At 38.7% G+C, this 22,320-nt stretch overlaps 1 long non-coding RNA gene across 1 annotated transcript in view; it reads right to left on the bottom strand.

Annotated features, from left to right (window-relative positions):
* Nucleotides 1-10,231: 10,231 nt before the first annotated feature.
* The window catches only part of LOC311430395, a 128,261-nt gene continuing 116,172 nt past the window's right edge, over nucleotides 10,232-22,320 (bottom strand). The window contains exons 3-4 of the long non-coding RNA XR_014688762.1: nucleotides 11,872-12,026; nucleotides 10,232-11,083 (exon numbers count right to left, since the gene is read on the bottom strand). This is a non-coding gene — a long non-coding RNA (uncharacterized lncRNA). The remainder of the gene's footprint in view (nucleotides 11,084-11,871; nucleotides 12,027-22,320) is intronic.

Raw genomic sequence — 22,320 nt, 5'->3', positions numbered from 1 at the left:
TTCTGTGTTTAATGCACCCCAAAATTTGTCTTCTTGGCTGTCAGGGCATACTGCTGGCTCATATTGAGCTTGCTGTTGACCAGCATCCCCCAGATCCCTTTCTTTAGAACTGCTCTCCAGGCACCCAGCTCCTAGTCTGTACCCGTGTCCAGCATTATTCCATCACAGGTACAGCACCCTGCATTTACCTTTGTTGAACTTCTTGCTCTTGTCTCATTGTCCAATGTTCCAAAATATCTAGACCCTGCTACAAGTCCTCTTGTCCTTCCAGAAAGTCAACAGCACCTCCAAGTTTAGTATCATCAGTGAACTTGTTAAGGGCGCATTCAACTCCTGCATCCAGACCATTGAAAAAAATGTTGAACAGAACTGGCCCTACAATTGAGCCCAAGGGAACACTGCTAGTGACTGGCTGCCAATGTACAAGCCAAGGTAAAACCATTAGCTCAGTGATATTTATACAGTCAGTTTGGGCTGTCTTCCAGATGAGGTATGTTTAATAGTAGAAACAAAGATTATTACTGCAGGTTAATTGCATAACTACAAGTGTATGCAGTTGTTTAAATAACACTGCCGTGAACACAGATCTGCTTGCCACTGTCACTATGTTTTAATATGCTTTCTTGCAGCGTGAATTATGATTAATGAATTTCTAGGTGAATGAATTACAATATTGTGATTAAATGTAATACATTAAACTGTCTCTGTATTAGAAAGGAATTAGGCTGACTCTTTAATCTTTGCTTGTATGAGGGCTTCTAAAACATGTTTAAGCAAATCCACATAAGATAGTTTTGGAAAAGTGGAATGGGGTGCTTTCAAATAAAACTTATTATTAAAATATAAGTAACTGAGAAGAAACTATACCATCCTTTTTGAGCTCATGATCTCTGACTTTTGGTATGGATACACTCTGACTTTGGAAACTTAATTAAGAATTTTTTTCATTGGCTCTTTTTTGAATCATATTTTGGTGTATCAAAACAAAGCCATTTTATAACATGACTTTGATGCATCATGTTTCTCCACTTGAGTACCATGTATCTCCACTGCTGTTGCATACCTAACATTTTGTATAGGTTTATTTTTCCTTAAGAGAGCAGGGAGTTTATGATCATCTCTAGCAGGCTGAGAAAATATCTTGTGTTAAAGAGTTTATCTGTCTGGCAACAAACCTAACTTAACTCGGTCACAATTAAAAATGGAAGTATTAACTATAAATAATGCATAAATAATTACATTCTTTTAAATACTTAATGTTTTATAAAGAAAAGAGAGTTTAATTTTCTCTGAAGGCTTGAAGGTGTTTTGTACCATTGTTTTATTGAAAAGATTATCATTCACTTTTTTTTTTTTTTTTTTTTTTGATTAGAAGTATATAGAAGAAAAATACACATCCTGATTTTGTAATGCTTTTTCTTTCTGTCAGATCATAAGAACATGAATGGCATTTTGCCTTTGGCTTTTTGTTTTGCTTGTGTTTTATTTTGGTGCACATAAGCCACATAAAACCAAAAGCCCAAATAACTATTCCAGCCCAAGGATACAGACTGAAGACTAACAAAGAAATTATTCTGCTTTCAAAAGATTTATATTTCAAAGAACGATGTGCTATGTTGCAAGTACAGCTGATGGAGTACATTCTCCTTAAATATTGCATTCTAGTCTTAAGAGTCAAAAAGGTGCAACCCTTCTACAAGATATTGATGAAAAACTGCACTAAATTGTTTGTGCCACCTTCAATTCCCTGAACGGTGGCCCTTTAATATTTTTTCTAATAGGAATCATAGATCCAGGCTGCAGCATACTAATGAGTATAAGCCTACCAATTACATTTCGCTCTCCATTTCAGATTAAATGACTGTCTGTCTAGGCACTCATGCAGCCCACCCCCTCCCCACACCACGGTGTCCTGGTTTTCAAAAATAGAAATAATAACAATAATAATGTACTGTATCTTTCCAGTTAGCTACAACTCTATATGCTTTGTTAGGCTAATGATAAAGAAAATGCCTGAATCTCAATGTTATGCTAGCTGCTTCATGAGGATAATCAACTTGCCATGCATCCCTGATGCTTTGCACAGCAGAACAGAAAGATAGAGAAAGCTTTAAGGAGACAGAAACAGTGAAGTGTGTATACAAAAGAAAAATAACCCACAGATGAAACAACAGAATAAAGTTGACAGGTAAAAACAGTAGAACTGCTTGGATTTTTCCACTTTATTCTCCTGGGGGCTCCTCCCCCAAAGTGCTTTTTCCATTTTCCATTTGGAGAAGGTCCCTTCCATCTTCCTGTCACTGCTTTGCTCCACAGTCCTGGTCCAGAAGAGAGCTGTGATAGCTGCTGTCTGTCCTCCATACAACCTGGCTGTCAGAAGAGCTGTGGTTTGGGGTGATCAGCTTCCAGCAGCACATGGGAAGGCTTCTCTGTCTCACCACTTGCCCATCAAGTACATCCAACCATGCTAAAACATTGTGCTTCCTGTGAACTCACACCCTGTAAATCTGCAAAAGCAAGGAGGCTGAAACAGACCCACACCTCCCATGATTTGTCCCTTCCACTTCTGAGGGTCTGGGCCCCACCTTGGACATCGACACTGTACTTGGTATTTTATTAGTTGTGCCAAAACCATAAGTAAACCAACTTCTGACTTTCAAAATGGTAACATAAGCTTTAGGTAACATAAGCTTTTTCTGTCAATAGAAAAATGCCCCTCCTGCCCCACCCATGTCCTTGCCACTTGGGTTCACAACAGGTGGGAAAGCAGAAATAGAGAGTAAGCAAGCGAATATAGGCCATTTTTATGAGAGCCAGAGTCTGGGTTTATGCAGACTAGCTGTAGGAAAGGTTAGACATAGACTTGTAAGAGATGATTATAGTATACCAGAACTTGAAATCCATGTGTATCCAGGAATAGTATAGGGCAGGAATAGGTTAGGGCAGGACTGCAAACAGGTTGCATAAGATCAGAGACAGGCCAAGGCCTCTCCGCATTTCTTCAACACAAACTACTATCTTCACATACCATGAAGACCAGGACTGGTCTGCGGGAAATGGAGGGAACACTTCCAAGGGATATTTCCCACAGATTTTCCCCATAGGTATTAGCTTAGTTCATTCCCTCCCTATTGGGAGGACATTTTGTGCCAGGGGTGTGTGTGAGAGAGCATTCAGTCCTATGGACCAGCAACAGCCTGCCTGGCTCTGAAACTTCAGAGTACGCAGAACAGTTTCAGGGGCTCTGGTGCACCCATCTTCAGAGGTCACTGTTGCCCTCTGTAGTCTCCCAATCCCCATCTTACATGTGGTAGCAGAAAACTTATTTTAGATTCACAGCTTCACCACTGGCCTGTGGGGAGTTGAGGTCTGTGGTGTCATTTTCTTGATGTGTGCTGTTTGTTGGAGAGCCCGTGCAGCTAGTGACTGGAAGAGCACCCTGAGAAGAGAATTATTCCTATTGCTTGGAGACACTCCTACCTATTGCTGTGGATAACAGAAGGAAAGGAACCATTCTGGAAACTTCTCTTTGCCTCTAAGTATGTTGGCCTGGCATTGCCCATGTCTCAGCTGCCAATCCCTGTTCACGGTCATTTACTGAATTTCTCCCAGGCAGAACATGCATTTCCCTTCCTTCCTTCTTCCTCACCACAGGTGAGCTCCTGCCCTGTGCCAAACTCTTTTGGTCTGCTTTTAAGTCAAGAAGAAAACCAATTGTCTTCAGCCTGGTACATCATGCATGAAGAGAGGAAAATGGGATACCAACAATGGATTGGCATCTGACTGAAGAGTAGATGCACAGCCCTCAAATTGGCTAAGCTTATTGAAGAAGGATGGCTGACCTATACTGTAGAATATAGTTAGTATCCATCCCTGTATTGCTAAATGGTGAGGGGGAGAGGTAATAAACTTGCTTCCTAAACCATGCATCTCTCACCTTGTCCTGAGTCTCAGAAATATTGAAGGACTGGAGGGGAAGAAGGATGGGTCTGTTTCTCTTCTCCGTTCCAAGGCTGACAGTATGTTCCCAAACTCCTCGATGTCTGTTGAACAGATGTGCTGGCTGGGCAAAAGAGGGCAGGTACCCAGTTTCACCCCCATCTAACTCTCATGTGGCTAGCCCATTTAGAGGCCTCCTGGGCTTTCTTTTATTATAGATTTGGGTTGAAACTCTGATTATCTTCTCTGCACAGACTACAGAATGACAGCAGAGTTCACCTGACTGACACATGGGAAGTCCCATGATAACCCTATTGAAATTGCTGGCAAAACTCCATATCTGGGAGCCGTAGGTAAGTTTTAGAGAAGTCACTGCTAGGTTACAAGCCACTAAATGACTCCCACTAGTTTTGAATCAAGCATGTATACTGTAAGTGAACAAAGTGAGTTAACCTACACTGAGGCTGTTAATTTTGCCTGCTAGGCACAACTGAAAAACAAATAAACAAACAATCATAAAAATTACAGGTACTTCATCTGTCCCTTCAGAGTTCAACCACATAAACTGCTGAACTGGAACAACTACAGGGACAGAAAGACCTCACAGTGGAGAAGGGGAAGTTATGGAGACTGGGTGATTTGCATTGGGAGTTTCCTAGAGCAGATAGATGACTGCCCTAGGATATCTCTGCTCCATTTGGGAAGATTATCTTGGTCAGTTCTCCATCCACTTTCTTCATCTTTCCCTCCCTCTAGGTTGCTAAATGGAAAGGCAGGATCAGGAGGCCTTTAAAAGAATGATCAAAAGAAAAAGCAGGGTATTGTTTTTGAAACTGATCAGTGGCAGGCAGGTCCATGTTTAACAGCCCTAATTTGGACTTTACCAGATGATCTCGCGTAAAAAAAAAAAAAAAAAAAAAAAAAAAAAAAAAAAAAAAAAAAGAGTCCTCAGGGTTGGCTCTGCTTTTGTTGTAAGTGCAAAGAAACATCGTGGCCAATCGCATTTTGTCTTTGACTTCAGTGGGACTAGTATTTCACCCATTGAGCATTGAGTATGTTTAATTGATATTTCCCATGCTCAGATACTTTTTACATTTCATTCCCCTCAAATCTACTACGTCAGCTTCCAGTCAGGAATACAGCTCTACCTGCAGCCTTCAACTTGGTTAATTCTGCTGCAGAAACAATCTTACTCTGAGGTAAAGTCTTACTCAACTGCATCAGTAACCTATCTGGAAGAAGAGACATTTGCCAAGGAAGGTTAAGTGGCAATCAGAGGGCCTGACATATATAGAAAGGTGAGAAACCTAAATATGAATAGGCAGGCTGAGCACCAAGTAAGAGTAGGAGGATGCATGAGCATACAGAAGTATCAGAAACACCTGAATGTTAAGGATGGAAAGGAGTTGATTAAAGTGGTATCAGAGATAAAAGCAGGAGCAATAGCAGGATCATCTTTTCAGAGATGATACATTCGCAGCTAAATATAAAACCGAGCTTTGATAATGAAACTTGCCACATACAAGAACAGTTTTTCACAGTAAGTTATTAAGCCCCGTCTGCTGAGACCTTAAACCTAGACTCAGAAAGTACCTTATAAGGCAGGAACAAAGCTGCCACAGCCTCCAGAATGGAAAAGATGGCCCAATATATCTTTTTCTTCCATAATTTCTATAATTCTATGAACTTTCATATTTTGAAAATAAAATTCATTTCTGTTCATCGAATGCTGCCACTGCCTGTTGTCTTGCAGAAGTAGAAACCTCTCCCCAAAAAGTTTCAGCTGCCCTTTATTGCAGTCTTTCGTCACTGTCACATCATCGTCTTCAGGCTATCTGCACCAGAAAAAAAGTGTTTAGGCACTAAGATTAATAACAGGTTTATTGGAAGGGGTGAAAATGCAATAGGATGCATGATTTTTAGCCTCTAGCTGTTAATGCAGAATCTTACACACTTTAGCACTCTTTGCCCATGGAAAACAGGAATGCTGTTTCTGCAGATATTGGAAACATGGCATGTTCACAACATTCTGCTTTCAGAAGACAAGTAATTTTTGACCAGTTGCTTTTAATAAACTAAGAAAATATGACTGTGAGTATAGCAGTGCTTTCAGAAAGGACATTTTTTCCAGCTTACCCACCATATATTTTTTTAGCATTCCTGAAATGCGGTGTGTCATTTTTGAAATGAATTAAAGTTGATATGGGGTAGAAGAGTAAAATAAGCAGTGGGAATGGAAATGAATTCTTGATTAAAGAAAGAATGCTCAAAGTAGATATAACAACAACAACAAAAAGACTGTGGAAGAAAACTGCTCTGTCAGTGACTTATTTTCCCTTGGTACATGTTATGAACTATACTCTCAGAAAGAAACCAGAATCCCAACAGGAGTCAGTGGGGCTAGAAAGGTGACACAAATGAGAGATGGACAAACAACTGTAAATAAATTTCCTGATCATTATTATTTCCCCTCTCCCCACTTCTTAATTTCTTTTCCTGGTGACAACAAATCTTAATTCCACCTTTTTTCTCATTCTTGTGTATCACATGCAAGGTAGTTAGCCCAAATTTCATGGAGTGAAATGTGTTCCATTGGGAAATAATTGCTCAGTTGGGAGTGAGGAAGGGGAATGTTTTATTACACATCTTGGAAAAGGAGATGTGTTCAGATCATTAAGCCATACTTTTCTCTCTGGATAAAATCAGATCAGAGGGCACTGGAGACATGACAGCAATGAGAGAAAAAGATAGATGAACATACACACTGATAAGATGGATGGACAGATATGACAGATGCTGATAACAGGGTTTTAATATATGGGTTAGAAGAGATTGTAAAAACTACAATCTTCCTTTGGCCAGATGTGGAAACTGTTTTCTGAAATGTTACATTTAGCGTTAAGAATTCTGTAAAAGCATTAAAGTGATCTGATGTATATGATTTATAATAACTATAAAGAAGCTACCAGGCTGTAAATGGAAAAATGGAAAGGCTCTGAGGAGCAGAAAATCATGGGACAACAGAAATAATTTGAAAAATAGTATCCGCAAGTAATATAGACACTTTCTCACAGGTATCTCCAGAGAAGAAACTTCTTACTGAAATAAACAGCAATCTTGTATCTAGTCCCTGTAACTGATTACATCATCTGCTATATTTAGAATACCTCCAGTGTAACCATGGAAACTGCTTTTGCTAAAACTCGCATTATTCCATTCAACATTAGTTGACACTATGGAAATACTCTAGAAGGCTCACAAAACAATTAATGTATCACTATTATTATATGCCTGTATGTATAGCTATGTGGTTTTGTCTTTTCTTGAAGTATGCATTGTACATACCTGGAGATATCAGATTTCTGACAAAGACTACAAAAAAACAGATACATAGCAATGGAGTGAGCATACAAGACTACAGGAGAATTCAGAGTACATCCTCTGTACTTTCTTTCAGCCCAGCTGCCCAACGATAGGGCTTATGCTGTCACTGTGCATCCACATGTCTGTGTGCCTTTTTTTTCCCACATAATTTTTGAACCTAATTTCAACCAAATTTGATGAAGACAAGAAGAGAATGGAGTTTTTTAAAAATCTTTTCACAAGCTTTGCAAAGGTAAAGTTATGCAGAAAGAAGTTTTACCAGTGATCCCAGTGAAAAACAAGCAGGGCGATCCATATTAGACACAGCAGAGTCTTTAAAAAAAAAAAAAAAAAAAAAAAAAAAAAAAAAAGCAAAACAAAACAAAAAAAAAATCTATAAAAAAAAAAGAAAAAAAAAAAAAAGAAAAAAATACCTAATGTAGAAAGGAATTCAGAATACTTCCAAGCAGGAGTCCCAGAATCAGCCTTCCAAACTGGAGGAAAGGAACTACAAACATTTCAATATAAAATTGCTTTAAATTTATGCAAGCAATTTTATGAGATTAAAAGGTAAAGCTAGTACTAGGAAACAAAGGCTTATGTTACACAGCAAGTACAGACAACCAGTTTTCACAGTACAGGAATGTTACTATAGGTTCCAAGATACATCTATGCTCTGCAGCATGTTCAGAACTGAGCTATTAAATGGGAAAGAGGTGACTACATGTGCATACCAAAGTTGATTGTGAATAATTGCAGAAGGATCTTCTGATATTATATGACTGAGTGATAAAATGGCAAATGAAGTTCAGTGGTAATAAATATGAAACAGGGAACGCATGTGGACAATAACATAAACTATACAGGTACAGGGATGAGATAACTTACCAACTATTACTCTGAAAGAAATACTGTATTTGTAGTCACCTCAGCACAATGATGAGTAAAAAAGGCAAATCAGATATTCAGAATTATTGGAAAAGTTATCAGAGCAAAACAGAAAATAACCTATGCCATTTATAAATTCAGGGTGCACACATTTTTATGACTCTCTGTGATTTTAGTCACCTCAGAATTGATGTGAGAGAACTGGCTAACATGAGGAAGAAGAAGAAAACAGAGCCAGGCTATGGCATCCTTTCAAGAACAGAAGAATAGATTAGAATTCCTCATCCTGGAAGAGAGTCGGCTGAGGGGTGGTAAGATTAAAGCCTACAGAAACTTGAATAGTATGGAGAAGATGAAGGGGGAGTGACCTCCTTCACACTGGGGAGAGGATGAAACAGGAAGAAGGGAAATGACCTTGACCCCAAATTCCACTTCATGTGAGAGTCCTGCCAGTGGTGTGTCTTTTACATCTGTCCCAAGTCCCATATCCTGTCTCTGAGTAGTGCTAGCTGAGAGCATATGTTGTATATGAGGTCTTAGCACCACTGCATAAAGAGACTGCAGAAAAACAGAGGAATCATTACAGAAGTGGGGAAGAGACATTTCTAGTAACTATCTAAATGAGCAAACACTCACCAAAGATATTGATTTTATTCCATTAGAGCTTTATGGGTAGCATGCTGTCACTAGCAATAACCTGATTCTGCAGGAGCATGATGGCAAGACCAGCTGGATCCTTCAACTGAGTGGCACAACACTTGCTTTGAAAACACTACAGTTTCAAACCTTTTCTCAAGAACAGCTGCCACAATTTGCCCTTAACTTACAATTAATTGGTTGTGGCATGGGATCAGATCTGTAGAACAAAAAGGATAGTCCTGATAGTTTGAAATCTTCAGTAAAAGGCCTGAAGGAGTGAAGGTACTTCTGCCTAGTTCTAGGCCAGTGCCATGGGCTGAAGGCAGCAGAACTCCTGCTGGCCTCCCACTGCTCCCTGGGCTGTCCTGGCACCCTTCTTCTTGTCACCAGGTTGTAAAAAAAGGTTGTTGAAATGTTCTAAACAAAAAATAACCAAGCAGAAAAATCTACTCAAAATATTGCTCTGCTGCAAATGATGGCCCACTGCTTGCCAGCTGCTGGGTGGGTTTTGTCTACATGGCTTCTGAGGAAAAGTAGTCAAATGGACTTTGAGTGCAGTGGCAGAGCAAAAGAGAGCAGCAACAAAATGTCCCCAAAGTCACTGGAACGAAGTACCTAAAAGTCAATCCTTGCAATATCAAGTGATAGGGTTCCCACATGGATAAGGGAATGAGTCCTTCCTTCAAAGACAGCTCTGCAAAACCTTCATGGTGCAGATCACCAGTTACACTGTACAAAAGAATCGAATCATTATCGAATGCATAAAATCTGTAAATATTTCATGTTGATAAAATATTTTCACTCATGTGTAGTAGACTGATTTTCAAATGAGACAACTCTGCCAACTTTAATGTTTTTAACAAACTTTTTCTTAGGCACCAATCGCCATTCAGTCTTTAGAGTATCAAAGATGTTAGCTTGAAAAGCATAACCTTCCAAAATATTTTGCAAACATTTAATGGTATGTCCACTTGTACTATTGGAATTCTTTCACAGAAAAATCAGATTGTTACCAACATCCAGAAACTAATTAGGAAGGAAAAGTACATTTCAAACTGCAAATTGTCTTTTCTATACTCTCAGAGCATTACAAATTGAATGACAACTTGATTTTCAACCCCCATCCCCTTCTGCAATGTTAAAAATGTGAGTGGAAAAATAATATCTCACCAAGCTGAAACCTTGTTTTACAAATACAAGTTTTAGCCCAAGGCAATAGTTTCAAACAGTCAAGTGGGAAATCCTGAAAATAGGGGCTGGAATGTCCTGTTGGAGTGGAGAGGCACCCTGAACTAATGCGTTGTCTACATGATGTGTTGTAGCATCTTATTCCTGCTAATGGGGTGGAGATGATTTTGGATTGATGCTATTTTTGTATGCAAAGTCATTAGACACCTCCAAGTCATTTCCATCTCACTTTAATCCTTCAGTGTAACATAGACAGTTTCATAGTCCCACATAATATGAACCAGCTGAGTGGATTCCAATTTATCAGGAAACTATAAATTGCAAAATACCAAACTGAAACTGCAGCATCAAACCCAATGATCACTGTCCCATACATTTCAGATTGTTATTTAAGGCCTCCGGGGAGATCAATGCTGTATAACCTATTTCTCAGGATTCCTGTCAGTTATATGAACTCGGCAACTGCTTTTACTAATATATTATGACTTGTTTATGATACTGGAGAATAAGTGATGGGATCAACATGGTCACGGAGAAACAGGAAATGATGTGGAAATTGTCTGGAAAGGGTATCATTTTTTTTTTCCTGGCTATATATGCACATACCAAAGGACGGTGCTATTACTAATTTATCCCTTAGGCCTTCATTTAGGCCCTTCAGACATTGTGTTTGAACCTAGATGTGTCCTCTTTGTCAGAAATGCAATATCGAGGATAATGATACAATTTTAATCTGCCCCTCAACAACAGTCACAGAATTCAGACTTAAGATTTAGCTTTAAAATTAATTTTTGAAGTTACAAAGAAAATTTGTCAGAGAAACTTTGTATCTGTGGATTTCTTCACAGATTATGTGGCTGTCAGGCAAGCAACACCCCATTTGAGAGCAGCCGATAAAAGAGCTCATTTCAACCTCCGCTGTGTTCGTGCTTGCTCCCTGCTGGTGCAGGGAATGGCTTCCAGCAAAGAGGAGGCTGAATCCCTCCAGCAGGGATTTCCTCTCCAGCTGCTGCAAACAAGATGGATCCACGAGGCTCTTTGTGGGAAGTAACACAACAAGTTCCTGCTGAGCAGGAAATTTCCTAGTTACACCTCCATTACATTCCCACTTCCTCAACCAGCACTTACCAGTGAATAAGCCAAGTCTCACCAGCAAGACACTGGAAAAATCAAACAGAAAGGCAAGGTGGTTACCCTCCCATCTTTCTGTAGGAGTTGCTTCTGATAAGGAGGCTTGGAAAGTAGTTATGGCTAAAAAGATCAGGGCACTCAACTGACAAAATTTCATATTCTTTTTTTTTTTTTGGTCCTTCTCCAAGCCAAGCCCTCTCGCTCTGCATCCCACTACTACATCATATGTGTTCACATCCTTATGCACAACCCCCTGTGCGCCAGCACCTGAGGAGCATATCTTTCACTCTGCCAGCAAAAGACATCACATCCCTTGGGAGACTGCTGCATGCAAACTGTTTTCAGTGTTATATCACAGATTTCCCAAAAGGCTCATGCTATCAGTACAATAACTCCCATTTTACAGAGGGTATAACAACAGCTGAGAGCTTATACATTTTTCTTAGAAATTGGTAGTATGAATAATAGATTTAACTCAGAAATACGTTTAAGTACATATTTAAGTACATTTGCATTGTTCTCTAGGACTACATTCTTAAAGACTTATTATAAAGCTCTCTTTAAATCCTGTTGATTAAGGTCCATGCCTATATGGCTTTCTGAGTAAGAGAACTTCACCAAATTGGAGTCTCATGTATACTATGGATGGCTTAAAAAATAAAATGCTGTTCACTGTAAGCACCCAAGAGACTACAGGAATATATCAAGGGCTTTCATACTTACTGTCAGGCATGAGCAGATTCATTTTGGGTCTGCCTTCTGAGCAGAGAAAGTATCAGTGAGTTGGAACTGTAGCACACAAAATAAGAGAAATCAGCACGATGGTCTCATCTGATAATTATAGTGCAATGTGCGTTCTGTTGCCTTCCTCCCCACCCCTGACAAAAAAAAAAAAAAAAAAAAAAAAAAAAAAAAAAAAGGTTACTTGTTTTCTGCAAAGCACTGAAGTAAAACCATTTGTCTAATAACAGAAGGTTTCATTTCTGATTACTTGCAATGCCTTAGTGTATCCTACATCATTCTTATATGGCAGTGAGTTTTGCAATCAATATGATCCTAACTGTGATTCTGTGACAAGGTACTTTAAAAGACAGTGCTCTACTGTCATTTCCCATGTAACTCTTCTTCCTCCTCCTTCTTCCCTCCCTGTACAGTGCAAGATGTAGCCTGAATGAGATACTTGCGATAACATCACCTTAATTTCATACACACAGACATACAGATCTCTCACGGCAAAATATTGTACAGTGTATTGAAATAAAAGCCATAATGAGAAGAGTTAAATTGTAGGATGTGTTGGAGTTGTTAAATGGAAACTATTAAAGCCTTTCTCTTTTCTGTCACAAGACATGGTACATATCTTCATAGTATCACAATTCAAGGAACTATTGAATTAGACTAGGTAGATTCAAGTTCTCATTCTTAATCTTGTTATCTGTGTCATGCTTTTATAATGCTACATTAAAGAACAGTGTTGTTTTCATGTAATCGAAGTGTTGTTTTCACGTAAAAGAGAGTCTAGTTATTTGAACCCTTGCCCAGCTTTCCTGTTATACATTGTTCATAGCACTTCATCATAGACATATGAATGCCCGAATGTGCATATACACACTGCCTAACTCAACCTGTCAACAGGAGTGCCTTGACTACCAATAAAATATGACCTTTTGAGGGTGAATTCTTGCAACTATGTAATGGCATGCAGTCGTGCACATTAATTTTAAGAAGTTGGAGGCTTGTCTGTAGAAGGAGATATAATAGTAAACCAGTCACAGAGATTTGGCAAAGCCATCAGAATTAATAGTCAGAGGCTTGAACACAAAGCTATCTATATTGAGCAAACATGGTGAGATGCTCAGCTTTATGGTTAAGTTAAGCCAGGGCATTTCCAGCAGCAACATCTCTGCTGCCATTTGGACTTAGCACTGATTCAGCCTTGACCTACCAAACTCCCATCACCATTTTCTGCAGCATGGACATACTGCTTCTATACACTTATGCAGCACAAGCTGACAGTGCTCAGCTCACCTGAGGCAGCTCTGGCTGGACTAGCTCGAGCACAAGAAACAATCTAGATGAACTATATGTTGTTCCTCTCCTGCCTTGCTAAGAAGCATGCAGTATTGATATAGGCTTCCCACCTAAGCAATGATTTACTTTCTCCTTGCTTAGCATATCAATTCAGACAGGATCAAAGTACTAGCTGACATGGCTGAAAACTAATCAGCTTATAATTTGCACAGGCTACCACGCTACTATTGTACATCATTAATAAATATGACAAAAATCAGACAACTCTGCTTGCTGGTCATTCATATTGCATAGGAAATTGACTGAGAATGTCATTAAAAAATCTGTATTCACTCAGAATCAGAAGCACTTTTTCCCATTTTTTTCTTTTCAGAAGTTGTCCAAATCTTTGAAAATATAGCTGATTTTGTAACAGTTGTGCTGATTTTGTAAGGTTTCAGCTATCCCTAAGTGGCAATCCCTAAGTTTTTTTTTTTTTTTTTTTTTTGTTTGTTTGTTTGTTTTGTTTTTCCCTAATATTAAATGTATTGACAGGCTTTCTTGTTTTCAATTCTAGGAAAGTTCCACAAGTCCTTTTTTTTTTGTATGATTCTAAGTCATTAAATATCAGGCTATATGCAGAGGAGATGGGATGAAGGGTGAAGCAGATGAAGAGTCATCAGATGAATTGCTTATTATAAAAGATCTACTAAATTAGAACAACATTTTTGAGACACTGGAAATCACTCAAAACTCTTTGAAACAGCTCCACTTCTCTCTAACAATCAAAATATTTTGCAAAAGCCAGTCTAAAGAGTTTGTCTTCCTCCTCATACTGCAGGTATGATTGGCCTGGAAACATTTTAGCAGGGAATACAAGACCTTCCTAGCAATCCTGTGAGTTTTCTGGTGAAAACACGGTTAGTAAATGAAAGCCAACAGAAAATCAGTGTGTCTTTCAGCAAGCAATGCTCCTCAAAGTGCAGTGCAAAGGGTTCATCAGGATGCCTGTTTTCTTTGACTGCTGCATGGTCTTGCCTGCACGTTGCAGTCCCACCGTGGTGGTCAGGCCAGGCTTGGGGAGCATCTCTCCTGCTTTTTGCAAAACCTTTTGCTACTCTCACACTAGCCATGCTGCCACGGTCATCACCCTTTGGCTGGTGGCCAGGCCAGTGTCACTTTCTGTGGGACCGGAAGCTTTCTGGTGTTCTCCTGGCACACTTGATGTGACAGAAGGCAGCATGGCCTAGCATGTTCAGCAGTTTCACTGCATATGCAGGAATGCATCTCCTAGTCAAAGAGAAATTTGAGGCTTTTGATCACCATGTCTGGCTGATCTTTCTCATTCAATTAGTAAATATCAGCAAGGCGAAAATAATTCTGAGAAATTATGTTTTTTTTTAAAGGCTAATGTCATACATAATGTTATTTTCAAATGTTTTGTCTCAGGAAGATCAATTAACGAAAATAATAGACTAAAATAATCTCTAAGTGCAAGTATTATTGAAAATACTGAATAATAATAATTTAAGGCCATGACCAATAATAATTAAGGATAATGCTTGTCTCAGGCACAATAATAGTAACAGATAGCAACACCATTTTAGCTGGAGGAAAGTGAAAAAAAAAAAAGTTTCATCTGCTTTGATATTTAGGATGCAGTCTTTGACTTTGTTAAGATAAAGTTGAAGAAATGAATTATTCATGTAAATGTTTCCATAGAAACAAGCCAGCAAGTAAAATAATGAAAGCAGCCACTTGTTTTTAAGGGGGAAATTACAAGTTTTAGCCCATTGGCTGTGAAAGTTTGACAGTTTGTACACTCTGAGGCAACTGCAATGTGTATACCTGCATCATATATACAATCCTGATTCACTCTCTATGATCATTTTTGGCTTTCAGAAGATGGCAGGAATGAGTGCCTCAGCAAGCCTCATTCTGCATTGGATAATTCTCTGAGCACCACCCAGAATCTAACTGCAATGAGTGGTAATATATATATATATATATATTTTAATAAACTATACAGCGCCATTCCCTTCTTTATTAAAAGAAAACTAAGGCCAAAAATCCAAGCACACCAAATCAGAAATAAATAAATAAATAAATAAATAAATAAATAAATAAATCCAGTGCAAAAATGATAATGAAAGGATTTTCGAATAGCACATTCATGTACACAGATATACAGCTTGGCATTTTCAAAGCAATTAAAACAATTAGGGTGAAACCTACAAATGGAATAGGCGATTTTTTTAAACCGCCTAGTGAAATTCAGAGCCATGTTCTTGTGTCAAATCCCATTCAGTGCATGTGTAAATTCTATGTCAAAATGGCTGCCATGCAAGATCTGACATGATGAAACTGGGTTTCTTGAAAAAAAGGCAGCGGACTAGAAAGGAGCATCCCAAGCTTGCAGCTTGAGGCACAGCAAAGTGCCAAAGTACTGATCCCCAGGACAGGGGTCTCTGCACAGACACCCAGCTAGGGAGCACTGTGGGGTGAGGACCTTGTCTGCTTCTGTGTGCTTACCCCATGTGTGGGTGAAGCATTGCTGGGAGCTGGAGCATTAACTCCCCAGAACAGTTGTGCTCAGGACACTCACTTGGGAATGGGAACTTCAGTATTTCAGTGATGACAGATCTAAATCAGAGCAACAGGAGGCTGCCTGATTGTTTTGGATGTTTCTGCTGGCTTTTGGAGGTCTCTCCAATCTCCTTTGCTGGGGGATCACAGAATCACAGAATTGTAGGGGTTGGAAGGGACGTCAGGAGATCATCGGGTCCAACCTCCCTGCCAAAGCAGGTTGCCCAGCTAGGCGTCCATATGGACCTTGAATATCTCCAGACAAGGAGACTCCACAACTTCCCTGGGCGGCCTGGTCCAGTGCTCTGTCACCTTCACTGTGAAGAAGTTCTTTCACACGTTGGTGAAAGGAATGTTGGTGGGGGATGAGCATGCTCACAACAGCTCCTTATGGTTGTGGGAGCCTACACTCATATAAAAATATTTGCTCCTCTGTACTTAGTGTTTAAAATGCTAGTTATCATTCAGCTTGAGAACAGCAGTACAACTGATAACCAGGGTGCCACAGAGAATGCTAACTGGTCAGTGTGGACAACCCATGGTGTGAGACTTGTTTTCCTTAAAGTTCTTGTAGTTTTAATCATACGTGTTTGGGCTTATTTTGCAGGTCTATTTCTATTCAGCTTTTTCTCATGCCACTAAAAATCAGCTCAGCAACAGTACTTGGCTCTGTAAATAAACCCGAGGCTAGGCCAGGAGCAATACCAGTTTAATGTCAACAAAGAAGCTGGTATATATTCTTTCATATTCTCTGCCCTTTTTCCCCCTCCTGCTTTTTTTTTTTTTTTTCTTTTTTTTTTTTTTTCCCAAAAAATATTTATTTTAAGCAACTGAACAAATGATTGGAGAAGACAGAGTACAATGTGATATCTTTGTAGCACATTGCTTAATATCCCAGGTGTAATCAATTGCAACAATCTGTAGCAGTGGAGAGTTTACATAAGTCAGCCTGATGTCAGGAAAAACTTAAATTCTTCTGCTTTCTAAAAAGCTTTTTTAAAAATGTGTATTTTTTTTGGCCAGAAATTTAATGTGAATAGGTGTTTTCAGTACACCTAGACATTATGCATATATACTCTGGCATCCCCTCCACCCCCCCACCCCCCGCCCCTTTTGTTATCATTTAATGCTTGGCTTTACGAACTTTGGAACTAACTAATATTAGATCATTTCAAAGCTACATCTGTTGGTTTCAAGGTTAAGCTAGGTGTTGCAATACAGTACTGCTAAAAAGTTAGCTATATAGAAATACCTTGACCAAGGTAAGGTCCACTTTATGAACAAATTATTGTCTTGGAATATTGTATGGAAACAAGAAACAGAGATAAGCTACACTATGAGGATAGTTACAATAGCTTCAGTACGATAACACTAAAAGACTGTGTCTTTACATTATTTTTGAGTCTGCATTCACGTAACCAGCAGCTCATCCTAGCATTGATGCTGCCCAGTCAAAGCTCCACGAGATCTCTCCACTGCATCTCTGTTGATGCAAAAGATAAACAGGGCTGGGTGAAGTGGGGCCCTGGACATGTCTTGTGCAAGATCCTCCATCAGCATCACATAGCTGGAAACTACTAGTGTGTTGAAGCATCTCAAATTGAACCCTCCAAAAACAGTGCTGAGAGATTATCAAAGACCCTTTCAGCTGACTCCACAGGCCAGTAAACAAAAGTATTTTAGTTGCATTTGCAGTGGTTATTTTCATTCCACCAAATTAAATAAGCTAATATTAGTCTAACTCCTGGCAATTTTCAACTTACCAATTTACCTTGTTTGTTTTGCATAAAACTGCCTCTTATTCCATCTAGACTATTTATTAGATCTGTTTGTGATGACAGATGCTTGAGAAGTAGGCAACTACGAAAGCATTTGTTTTTTCATGTCAATAGCCTGAACCCCAATCTCAGGCTAGGGCAGATTAGTGCTCATACCAGATAGCTCTACCAGGACCATGGCTTTCAAAAATTCTCCTTAGGAAACAGAAGTTTCATTAGAGGTTAGAAATATAAATTGGTGAAGTGACAGATTCTATGATATGATGGAAGCTCAATTATAAGTGGATAACATAATATAACAAGTGCAGATGAAATCCTATTAAGGTCTGAAAATCCAATATCTCATCTTCCTGACTTTTAATTGATCTTTACACATACTGTCATTGCAGTCAAATATTTGAAATGATTCCTGTACACATAAACAAATGTAAGCACATTAACTCTGTTAATAATTTTAACAAGTAATTTGTATTTCCCATTAGACTGTCTTACAATTTGCTTTACTATAATTAAAGATATCATCAGTGATAAGCTTTAATGTATTATTTAAAGTCTGCCTGTTTATAAGATTTGCTTTTATCATTAACTGCTGGTTGATAAGATTCACACATACCTTCATTAAGAAATTATATTTTATGTCTAAAACAAATGGGGTGTTCAGGTAGGGAAGGACTGCTGTTTTTTTTTTTTTTTTTTTTTTTTTAAAAAAAAGAACCTAAGTATGGATTTTTCTTCCTAAGGTTTATCTGTGGTTAGTCATGCAAGTTCATTGCACCAGTAAGTAATGGCTTTCAGTCTGCTTTACCAGAAAAGCAACAGAGTTGTTGAACAGCGTATCCATTTGGCATAAAATTGCATGTCTCTGTGATATCTACAGTACTGAGAGAAGAGAGAAGTTCTTCACATGAAGATAGTTATGGAAACTTACTGTGGAGCAAAGTCGCAGGTCACTGTGCTTTTGGGTAGGATGAAAAGCCCTAAAAATGGAAATTCTTTTGTCTGAGTTTCTCAAAGCCCAGACAGCAGAGGCTTTCAAAGACCTAGCTAGAGAAACAAATGGATACCATGCAATGTGGAGCACTGCTTAAATCCTTTGCAAATACTGTGCTGTTTATACTCTTCCAAATCAGATACAAAACACCCCTTCTTTACTCTTCAATAACACAATGGGAATCAGCAGACTACCCGCCTCTGCCCCTGTTCTGTTTTACACAATTGTTATGTGCCTCTTAAAAGCAAAGTACTCTTTACAGACTTTTGAGATTATTTTTTTCACATTACTTGCCAAGAAGAGAAAGAGAATTAATATGTATGTTTCCAGCTTGAGGTCTGAACTATTTACTTGTGGTACAAATGTGACATTTGGGAGTCTTTCTTTTTGTATACCCAACACCACCACATTGTAAACAAAAGCAACTTTTGACACCAGCTATGACTAATCCATTGCTTTAGTTCAGTAGGTAGAACATACGTTCAATTCATAACCAAACAGTTGAAATTACCCTGTGAGGCTGGAAAATTGATGAGCAGTTTAACAACTTTTTTTTTTTTTTTTTTAATAAAAAAAGGTTATGCGAATTCTAGGCAGCAGTAAGTAACATCCCTGTGAATAAACTGGCAGAGTAGGTGGAGGTAAAGAAATTTTCCTTAGTTTATTTTTCACTTGTGGTTTTGTTTCAAGTTTTGTTGTTGTTGCTGGTTTTTGTTGTTTGGTTGTTTTTTGTCCTCAATTTTATTTTAAGGGATGAAACACTTAATCTCCAGCCTCAGCACCTGCTGCTTTATTGTTCTTATTTTTATGTAGAGAGGAGATGATTTGGACCTTAATTAAAATTGGGATCATTTCTTGCCATGGAAGTTTATTAAACATTTTACTAGCAAGAACTAGCATGCAGTAAAAGTTTTTTTCTATTATCTTGATGACACTTTCAAGATTCTTCTATCATAAGAAAAGAAGACCACAAAGACATAACTGGCAAGTAATAGATGGATGCTCTTCCATTCTGTGGTACTCAGAACAGCAAAACTGTATCTTCCTCTCCCAAGATCTGTTACCCTTCCTCTGTAACTTACATTTTCCAAACTGTCAAGAGGAGAACAGATTCAAGTATAACATTAACAGAGAACTGTTTAACTATTTATGCTGCTATAATTTTGTATTGATTTTATGTAAACTTTTAACCAAACACAGATTGCACTGCTTAAAGAAGACTTTTGGGAGTTCCTAATAAATTGCCTTTCCGATCTTTAATGGAGCATTAGTAATTATCGGATACAATGTGATTTAAAGTCATTTAGAAGCCACAGAACAGTAGTTTGATACAGTACATTTCTGTCTCCCTAGCAAATTGTGTCATATGCAGTTTATATCTGACAAAATACTAAAAAAAGTACTGACAATAATTTATCTTGATTGTAAAATTCTACGTTATCATCAGGACACTGTATGTTCTATAATGTATTCACTGTTAACAATAGTGATTTAAGCATTTCTACATGAAAAATAATTAGCATAAATATGGGAAGATGCACAACAGAAGCAGGAACTTGAACCTATTTTCAATAATATCTAAGCCAAGGGAAAGAAACCAAGTGCAGAGCAGGTAAGAAAGCAAATGCATGAAATCACTTTACTACTTGCAGTAGTCAAAATTAAAATTGGCTGCCCATTGAAAGATCCAAAGAAAGAGAGATTATTATTCTAGAGTTAAGACAGAAATTCTGGTGATGACCAAATCTTTAAAAACTTTCAATCTGTTGTGCATTAACAGCCGAGGGGACCCAATGAATGTGCATCACTCAGAGTATAGACAAGAGTATATGCACCACAGGAAAACCAGAAGCTGCTATGACATTGCAGCTGGACACAAATGCTCTGGAGGGGATACATGAATGGCCTGACAAGTCCTCTGTGCCTTACCCATTTTGTTTCCAGTCCTGATAACACCTCAGATACTTGCTTTAGATACAAAAGTCTCCAGTAATTTTTCCACAGTCCCCCTGATAGTTCTCTGGCATGGCTGGTTCAAGGAGGCTGACTGTACAGTGAATCGATGACCCACTGGGGAAAAAACTCACTTTGTTGTTACTGCTTTTTCCTTTTTTTTTTTTTTTTTTTTAATCGCTGACAATCCCTGTATCTTCCATAGCCTGTGCCTAAGGCACTGTCTTTTTATTAGGTACCCCATAGCCATGAGCAATGGCCCCATCACCTCAGAGTTGCACAGAGGCCAAACATAACGCTGGTACCCAGTATGATAAAGGTGCAACAGCTTTCAGTTCATCCCACCATCACTATACACAGCCAACAGCTCACAACATACACAGCCAACTCATAATGCTCACTGTCCCCGTTCATTGTTGCTGTCCTCTTTGTTGCTCATCCCCATGTGCCCTGAATCCCCTGTCCATGTCCTTCTCAGCTGCTAATCCCCCATGGCTCAGCCTCCCATGCCTGTCTTTTGTGCATCCAGCTCACATCTATATGTATTTCTATGTGCAATGTCTGAATCACATCTTCAGTTTCTTTTCTCTGCTAGCCACTTCCACTTTTTCTATCTGACTGTTACTGCCACTCAATTCTCTTTCATATTTCCACTCTATCCACAGCAAGCACTGCCCAGGCCTGCAATAAATTTAAGCTAACCCATTTCTTTTTCCTTCCATCAATCTATCCTGATGCCTTTTATCAGTTTCCTCCCTAGGGAATTACTTGCCCTTTACTTGGCCCCTATAACACTGTTGGAGTAACTGTATTCCTAGCAAGTCTCCCCATCTATCTTCAGCATTTATGGTACTCAGGTCATTACAGAACATAGGCACCACTACCTTTCCCCAGATCACCAGTTACCGTTGGAGCCTCTTCCATACCATTCAACCCATTAATCACATATTTTATCAGTAGTCTCATTCCTTTCTCTCTACCTCTACTTCATACATACATTTCCATACCTTTACTAATCTATAAACAAAAGAACACACAAGAAGTCCACACAGATTAAAAGAAGCTTGGAAAACTTGAATTTGTAGATATTTTCTGCCAAGCAGAGCTGAACAAGCTGTCCTAAAGAGCAATGCCCTCCTATTTCTTTGCAGATCATCAGATTCCCGTCTGTGGTGTAAGGCCCCAAAAAATTGGTCCATTAATTTGAGCAGTCAATAAATGGGGTCTGCTGCTTTATTTCTCCATTTGGTGGAGCAGAAAAGAGCAAGATGATTAAGCAAACATTTTCAAGAATTAGGAGATATCTTTATTTTTTAACATTCATTTCGTGGTACATAATAAGTCTCAGAGGTCACGGGCTTGACTCTATAAAGTAGAAATCCCACAAATATTCCATACAGCCGTTGCTAGTGGGAAGAAGCAAAAACATTCACAGAAAACAAGCAGCTAGCCTACCTCATCTATTACCTCAGTCAGCTTATTCCCATGTGTGCAAGAACCTTCTTAGGTAGATCTAAAACTAGACAGTGATTGATTATGGAAAGAACTGTTATATAACTTAGACATTATCTTGGTTTCCACAACCCTAATCACAAAGTTCCAAATGCATTCAAGTGACAAACCAATTTAAAAACAATTTGACTCCCAAGACAATCACAACAGGGAAAGACTTTAAACTGAGCAGGTATTACAATGCAATTAGCACAATTAACCCTTTGTCACAGCAGCAAATCAAGAGTTTCCACCTCTTAGTGTTTCTTTAAAAAGTCTGTGATTGGAAAATTGACTTCCAGCAGGGAGGAGTTAACACTATGGCAATCTCTTCCTTACAGATTTTTAACAGTCACCAGGTGG

This window comes from Aythya ferina (assembly GCF_964211825.1).
Source record: "Aythya ferina genome assembly, chromosome: 1".
Taxonomy (NCBI): Eukaryota; Metazoa; Chordata; class Aves; order Anseriformes; family Anatidae; genus Aythya; species Aythya ferina.
The sequence above is the reverse complement of the archived record's forward strand: the minus strand, read 5'-3'. Positions and strand labels throughout refer to the sequence as shown.